Genomic DNA, 7709 nt, shown 5'->3' with positions numbered 1-7709 from the left:
CCCTGTGTCTCCCTCCCCCTTTGCCCCCGCCGCGGCGCGGGCCGGCAGCGCCGGCCCCTGCGAACAAAGGCGGCGGGCGGTTAAAGGGCTCGGGACCCCCGAGCTCCGTCCCCGCCCGTGAGAGCCGAGCGGAACCGCCGGGGCGGAAAGTTGTGCAAGGCTGGGAGCGGAGCGCACGGCCGCGGTGCTGTAAGCCGTGAGGTTTTCAAATACCCCCCCCGTGTTTTTTGGTTTTTTTTTTCTTTTTTCTTTAAAGGGTTGAGTGGCTCCTAATAGACCCTGTGGCTGCCTCCTGCCTGCGCATTTGCATAACACTCGGGTGGAAAATGCCGCTGTTATTGTCGCGGGAGAACGCTGTTAAGGAGTTGCTTTTTCACGTAAAGCGTTTTTCAAGACAGTTTAAAAGCCAGAAGTAGTGCTGGCTCTTCCTGTTTATCGGAGAAGTTGCTTCTTCACGAAGCACGGGCAAGCTCTCAAGCCAAACCTCACTCTGAGGCTGGGGAACGAAGGCTCTCGTTTGGGAATGGGACTCTGTTTCTTTGCTTGGAGTTTGTTTTGCTTTGCTTTTTAGCATTTCTGCAGCGTGCAGAATTTCCCTCTGAGCAAAAACTACAGCAAAACTTAGATTGTTTTGATAGAGTATCTTGACTTGCTCTTAACTGAAGAAAAAACACAGTCGGGGAAGGAGCATTTATGTCTGTCAGTGTTAAATTGTACTATTCAGGAGTTAAAATTTATACAACGGTTTGTTACATGTGAAGAGGATGTACTAAAAAGTGAAGAGAGTAGGCTGAATGTCATTTATTTGATGAGACAGCGTTCAGACGTAGATCCAGAAATCATAACTCTGTGTGAAAACTGTTGTCTGCATGAGTCTAGCCTCAGTGCTGATTCCTCTCCACATTTCCCTGGAAGGAGTCTAGAAAGACTTTGAATGAAAAGATTGTAGGATTTGTCTGGTTCTTCGTTAAAAGAAGAATAAACAGTTTGTGAACATTCCGTGGGTCAGTTGCTAGGGTTCTGCTCTTCTGCGTTTTCTTTACCAGATGGAATTGAAAGTAGGGAAAAATAAAATGTAGCAGAAACGTATAGGGGCTGAAGGTGTAAAATACATGTGTGTGAACGGAAAGCCATACTCCAGAATTCCAGCAACGGGTGCTCACTCTGTGCTTTAGTTTGTTTGTGCTACGCATTTGAGAGTACGTACAGTCTGTTTCCCAACTGTGTGCTTGCCTGTTCCACCGACAGACAGCCTCTGAAAACTCAGGGGAAAACCTAGTAGGAAGTTCAAAGGTAGACGGGGCACCTGACGTTTTGCAGTTTCTTTTTGAGACCGAGTATGCTGACAGGTAAGAAGACCCTTTTTTTAGACCAAAATATCCCTGTATCTTAAGCTCCCTGTCATCGCGGCTGTTTTAAGAAAGGGGGGTAAAAGAAGTTGAACTCTCCATTCAGTTCATTCTTTGCTTTTCTTGGCCTCGGAACTAGGAGGTCAGGAAAGGAAGTTGCATTCTTTTCAGGCCATAGTGTTAAGGAGATGGTCAATGCTATGCTGTATTTAATATCTACAGGAGCTAAAAGGCACCATGTCCTTTTTTCGATATGGTGATTACACTTGCTTTTATGTTACTTCCTGCTTCCCAACTTAAATCATAGAATCGTTTAGGTTGAAAAAGACCTTTAAGATCATCAAGTCCAACCATTAACCTAGCACTGCCAAGTCCACCACTAAACCATGTCCCTCCCTAAGCACCACATCTACACGTCTTTGAAATACCTCCAGGGATGGTGACTCAACCGCTTCCCTGGGCAGCCTGTTCCAATGCCTGACAACCCTTTTGGTGAAGCAATTTTTCCTAATTGTGCTGGGGTTAAACCACAATGCTAATATCCAATCCAAACCTCCCTTGGCGCAACTTGAGGCCATTTCCTCTTGTCCTATCGCTTGCTACATGGGAGAAGAGACTGACACCCACCTCGCTACAACCTCCTTTCAGGTAGCTGTAGAGAGTGATAAGGTCTCCCCTGAGCCTCCTTTTCTCCAGGCTAAACAGTCCCAGTTCCCTCAGCTGCTCCTCATAAGACTTGTTCTCTAGACCCTTCACCAGCTTCGTTGCCCTTCTCTGGACACACTCCAGCACCTCAATGCCCTTCTTGTAGTGAGGGGCCCAAAACTGAACACAGTATTTGAGGTGCGGCCTCACCAGTGCCGAGTACAGGGGCACGATCACTTCCCTGCTCCTGCTGGCCGCACTATTTCTGATACAGGCCAGGATGCCATTGGCCTTCTTGGCCACCTGGGCACACTGCTGGCTCGTGTTCAGCCGGCTGTCGACCAACGCCCCCAGGTCCTTTTCTGCTGGGCAGCTTTCCAGCCACTCTTCCCCAAGCCTGTAGCGTTGCACAGGGTTGTAATGACCCAAGTGCAGGACCTGGCACTTGGCCTTGTTGAATCTCGTACAATTGGCCTGGGCCCATTGATCCAGCCTGTCCAGGTCCCTCTGCAGAGCCTTCCTACCCTCGAGCAGATCAACACTCCTGCCCAACTTGGTGTCTTCTGCAAACTTCCTGAGGGTGCGCTCGATCCCCTCGTTCAGATCATTGATAACCTGCCCTTTCCCACTCTTATCATCATCCGGTTGTTAATGGCAGCCTGGTTCTGTCTCTTGATGGCACTTAGGCATTCTTGTTGGTGTTCCAGGTTCATAAATATCTCAAGAAGATATATCACTTTATGTTATTAAAATGATATCTGTCAAGGTTTAAGTTTTTCCTCCTATTGCAGCTTAGATCTTATCAATGTAGCTCCTTTGTTCAAGCTGAATAATTTACTATTACAGCAGTGTCTGGAAACATAAATGTTTATTAGAAAGTATGTGAATTTCATTTGCATTAACTATTAGAGGAGCTTTTATAATATGGGAAAGAAATAATTTTTATCTTTAGACTCTTAGACTGACAAATTAACTTCCCCTCATTATGTACGCACACGATACTTTGCAAAAGTTTTGTTAATTACTTCAATGGAATTTGTTGTCTCTGAATCAGTAAAAGAAAGGAATGGTGTATGATGATTTAGGCCTGGCAATGTTGTTGAACAGAGAGGAATGCTATTCTTCTGCCTCTTTAAAGTAAACTAAGTTAGTTAAGTGTCTTTTGGTCAGCATGTTTTAAACTCAGGCTGTATTTAATGAACACGTTTAATCTTCTGGATCTTTTTCTGAAGAACACATGCTTGTTAACCGACTATATGTATGTTACATTTGAAATAAAAGTAACATAGATACCCTATCTGTAGAGCTGCTTCAGCCTTCTCTTACGTGGACTGTGTATATCAGGTAATTCTTGAAAGAGATGATGAGGATTATGTGTAATTGCCCTTGAAAATGGTCTTCCATGACAAAGTATTGTGATTTAGTAATTTGTGGAAACTGATGGATGGTTCTGTACTGAAATGCTCCATGTATTCACAGGATAGACAAAATCTGTTTACCAGGATCACTTCTACAGACTTCAAGATAGTCTCTTGTGACAGCAAAGGCTACAAAGACTTCAAATATTTTTCTGATGAAGACCTAGAACCACGTAAGTGTAGAAGTTAACTTATTGTTAACAAACTTCTTGGTCTTGCCTTGTGGTGGTATGGCCGCTGGTTATTACACAGGCTGTTCTGCCTGGAATCAAAGGTCAGTTTAGCCCAGTATCCCGTGTCTCCCAGTGGTCACCAGTGGATGTCTGTGAAAGACTGTAGGCAGCGCTATGTGCTTACAAGTCCCTGTCCCAGAACACCCTTCTGGTCGCTCTCAGTGTGTGCTTTAGGGCTGTGTAACTTCTGTGCATTTGTCAACCCTTAGTGGCTTCCTCTTGGGTGAATGTGTTTGGTGGCTTTGAGGGAAGAGTGGGCAGTTCACTGCTTAGTGACTTGTTTTGAATAGGTGAGTCATCAGCTGTGTTGGATACCTTCTAATTCCTGCATGAGGAGAGAGGAAGAATACTTGATCCCTGTCCACTCCTCGCCTGTCACAGTTTCGTGTTCAGCAGAAAATGAAACATGGTTCTCCAGCTTTCACTTTACATAGATTATAGGTGAAATAATAAAGTAGTCATTTTTTAGCTCCATTCTCTGATCAGCTGGAATCAGTAACTAAACGTAACGGCTTGATTAGGCGCTTACTTAAATATTAAAGTACACATTTGCTTTTCTCCTTTGAGAACTTTGCATATGCAAGACGTTTTTTGACTGTAATGCATGAGAGAGGCATTGCAGCTCACTTGTGAGGGAACATTTCTTGGGCAGGGAGAGGGAATGGGAGCAATTATTCTATTGCGGTGTTGTGAATCCTGCGTAGTTTTTTCTACCAGTGGTTCTGATCAGCCACTCCAGTGTTCATCCTGTATCAATGCATACACTGCAGTTAAGCGTTTTCTAATCCTTGCCCTTTTTTTATCAGTAATGTGGATATGATTTATGTCTGTAAGCACTTCCACTTGCAGCCCATATTCCTGAAGTTCATACTTAAAAAAGCCTAATAACTGTGTGCGCGGGTTTTGTTTTGGTTTGGTTTTTTTCCCTATATTTACTTGGAAAGAGCAGATTTCTTTTCAGAGCTTGATCAAAATAATTTAAACTTGGAAACATAACGCATGTATATTATATTATAATTTAGTTTGTAAGGTCAGGTACTTCAAAAGTAAGGAATGTCAGAATAAAAAGGAACTGCTGCATTCAACCTTTTTCATGCTCACCGTGACAAAAAGTATGTGGTCATCTCTTCAAGACTGCTCATCTTTGCAAAATAGACAGGTCTTTATTATTCAGTAGCTCTTCAATATTTTGTTTTCTCAGTGTTCTCTGAAACAATTACAGTTATTTTTACAAGGGTGAAACAATGTATTTTTTCCATAATGTTGTGTCTTAACATACCAGCAGACGTCTTCTCCCATTTGCTGGGGCAACTGAAGATGTTACCATCGGCTAGAGAATACAGCACCCACAGCTTGGCTGGCAAGATCAGTGGTGGCCGTTGCAGTATGAACTAGTACAATTTGTCTAGATTTTGACCACAAGTAGAGCCCTAAAATGGAGAAGCATGGGATGTTTTAATTGTATGTCCTGTTTTCAGTTTTGGCTGTAATTTAGAGTTGTACCAGTACGATACATTTTGTGATGCTATTTACCTCAGATTGTATTTAAAAAAAGGAAAGCAATTTCCCTTTAATAGTCTCACAAAAGGTTGAGAGTGCTGTTTGGGTTTTGTAAGTCAAATACATTGTTATGAAACTGATTAACATTTCAATGTGCTCTAGATGTCATGTGGACACAGGGTCATTGGGATGTTGGGGGGGGAAGTAATGTGTTTCTTGAAATTGCTTGATCTGTGTTTCTGATTGGTCACACAAGACTGCTTTCTAGCAGCTACAGCATCAGGGAAGCCTGTGGTAGGTAGTGGATGGCTAAGCCGGCCTAGGTGAATTCAGTTTGTCTTGTGACCTGAAATTGGATGGCTGCTTATAGCAGAGGGACAGCTCCGAGGTAGTTAAGGTTAAGTAATGCTTCCTGTTTAAAGACTGACTATTCTAAGTTGTCCAAAATATGAATGTTCTGAAGTGCTTTCTTTCTTGAAAACCTTTCAGTAATATGGATGGCGTGAGCTGCCTGTTGCTTCTCCAGAGAAGCAGCACTGAGAAGTCTATGAGCTCTTCAGCTTGGGCAGGCTGAGGTGAGGTGTACGCAGAGGGCAGGGCGTACTGCTGAAGCAACGCTTTCTAAGCACAAGATTTGCCTCTTCACCAAGGCAGGAGAGCTGCCGAGAGGTGTGCGTGTGCTGTGGTGAGACCTGGCCTCGTGGAGCTGTGGAGAAGGGGACATTGGGGGAGGAGGAGTTACAATAGTTTCCTCTAAACTCTTCATAAACCTCGATCAGTGAGTCTTGCCACTGCAGTATCCCGGGTCGTAACCACGGATTCATTCTTTCCCCTCTCTGGTCCCCTTCTTTACACATGGGTCTGTCTTTGAAAATTAGAAACCTGAACTGATTCTGGGATAATCGTTATGCTTGTTCCTATGTTCCCTTCTCCAGTTCCTCAACCTCTTGGTCTGATGTCAAAGCTTGTCGTTCTCCCTCTTCAGTGGTTCTTCCTTTAGAAATGTCGCTCTGGGTGGCTAGGAAGGTGGGAGGAGAACTTGATGTGATACAGGTTACCGGAGACTTCCCTTGTGTGTTCCTTTGCTGGGATTATCAAAGAGCTTAAGGGTGGTGGTGGAGAGCTGACTGCACGTGGAGTGTTGGGGGGGTCTTTTTGCTGGAATGAAGTACTCCCTATCTTGGTCATGCAGAGTTAGGGTTACCCAGCTGTGATTTTGTGGTGTTTGTAGTTTGCGGCAGTTGCTTTGAACTGCAAACCCAGGGTGCGTGTTGTTGACAGTATCTACTTAACTCTGCCCTCTTTGACTGGTGTAATATCCTTACTGCACACATTGGCTCTGTGTTCTCACAGATGCTGGTGAATACTTTTGGAACACTTGTTTTTTGGGATAAAGTATATCATGTTTTCTTTAAGGTGAAACGTTATGTTTAGATCTGCTGTAGCATGCAGGACCTGCATATGCTCGTAGGGAGTTTGCCATATTACAAACTGCATATGAAAGGATATTGTTCTCTTTATGTAAAACGTGATATGCTTTATAGGCTAGAATGTGTGTCCTTACATATCTGCAGGAACGAAAATAGTCACAATGTTTTCAGAAGCAAACAGGCTACTTCAGGACAAGCTACTTATCTTGCTAAATGACTTACAAGTCCAAAACACCACAAGCTAAAGCCAGTGGGGAAGAAAAGGTTTCAAGCTTTTTCCCAACTTCCCTTTTCAGGAGGGTGAGCTGTGCAGTATGTTCCCTGGTGAGTGCAAGCCTTTCAGCATTGTGGTATAGTTAACGCTTGAGAAGTCCCTCAGTAGTTAGTGCAATAGCTGCAAAATCTAGCATTTCTTTGCTAGACCTGACAATACTGGGTACGTGCTTTTTTTGACTTCTCCATTGCCTAATAAAGCTAGTTCTTAAAGAATGTTTTCTTCAGTGTTCAAGGCCATAACCACTTAATAATGATAACCAAAACTACAACTTTGAATTCAGGCCTCTCTGAAGAAACGTTACTCATCTTCTGTGGCAAGTGTGGTGCCATGCAGCTTGGCATGGTTTTGAATCTCTGCTGAAGACAGGATGTCTACACCTTTGCTTTACCAAATACTGTGTCTTTGCTAAGCAGTGTTACTTGTGGCCCTGAGCTCAGGCCAGGTGGTCAGTAAGCCTGCAGTTTGCCAGGAGTGCCAACTTCTCTCGCTATTTAGATCTTGTAATTTTGTTTTAGTTCATGCAATGATGCTCAAAGCAAGAGATCTTCTAGCACGATAGAAAAGGGCCCTGAAACTGCAATCCTGGAGATACCCTCGTCTAAGTTATTTGTAACGTTTGTTTCTGATTGCTGCTGTGGCAGTTTTGTCTGTTGTTGCCAGAGCTGATGAATATGTCTTCAGATCCGTGGCATTTCTGTGAGTGGGTGGATCACTGCAATGACAGGTAACTTTTTTTTTTTCTTTACTGCAGAGTACAATAGTGACAGTTTTATGCATCTTGAGGACATCTTCAGCATCTTTTAAATCATGCTAAGGCAAAGTTGCTGTGTTTTGGTTTTGGGGTTTTTTTTGCCAGG

The sequence above is a fragment of the Pygoscelis adeliae genome, unplaced genomic scaffold (assembly GCF_000699105.1).
Source record: "Pygoscelis adeliae isolate BGI_AS28 unplaced genomic scaffold, ASM69910v1 Scaffold67, whole genome shotgun sequence".
In the NCBI taxonomy this organism is placed as follows: Eukaryota; Metazoa; Chordata; class Aves; order Sphenisciformes; family Spheniscidae; genus Pygoscelis; species Pygoscelis adeliae.
The sequence above is the reverse complement of the archived record's forward strand: the minus strand, read 5'-3'. Positions refer to the sequence as shown.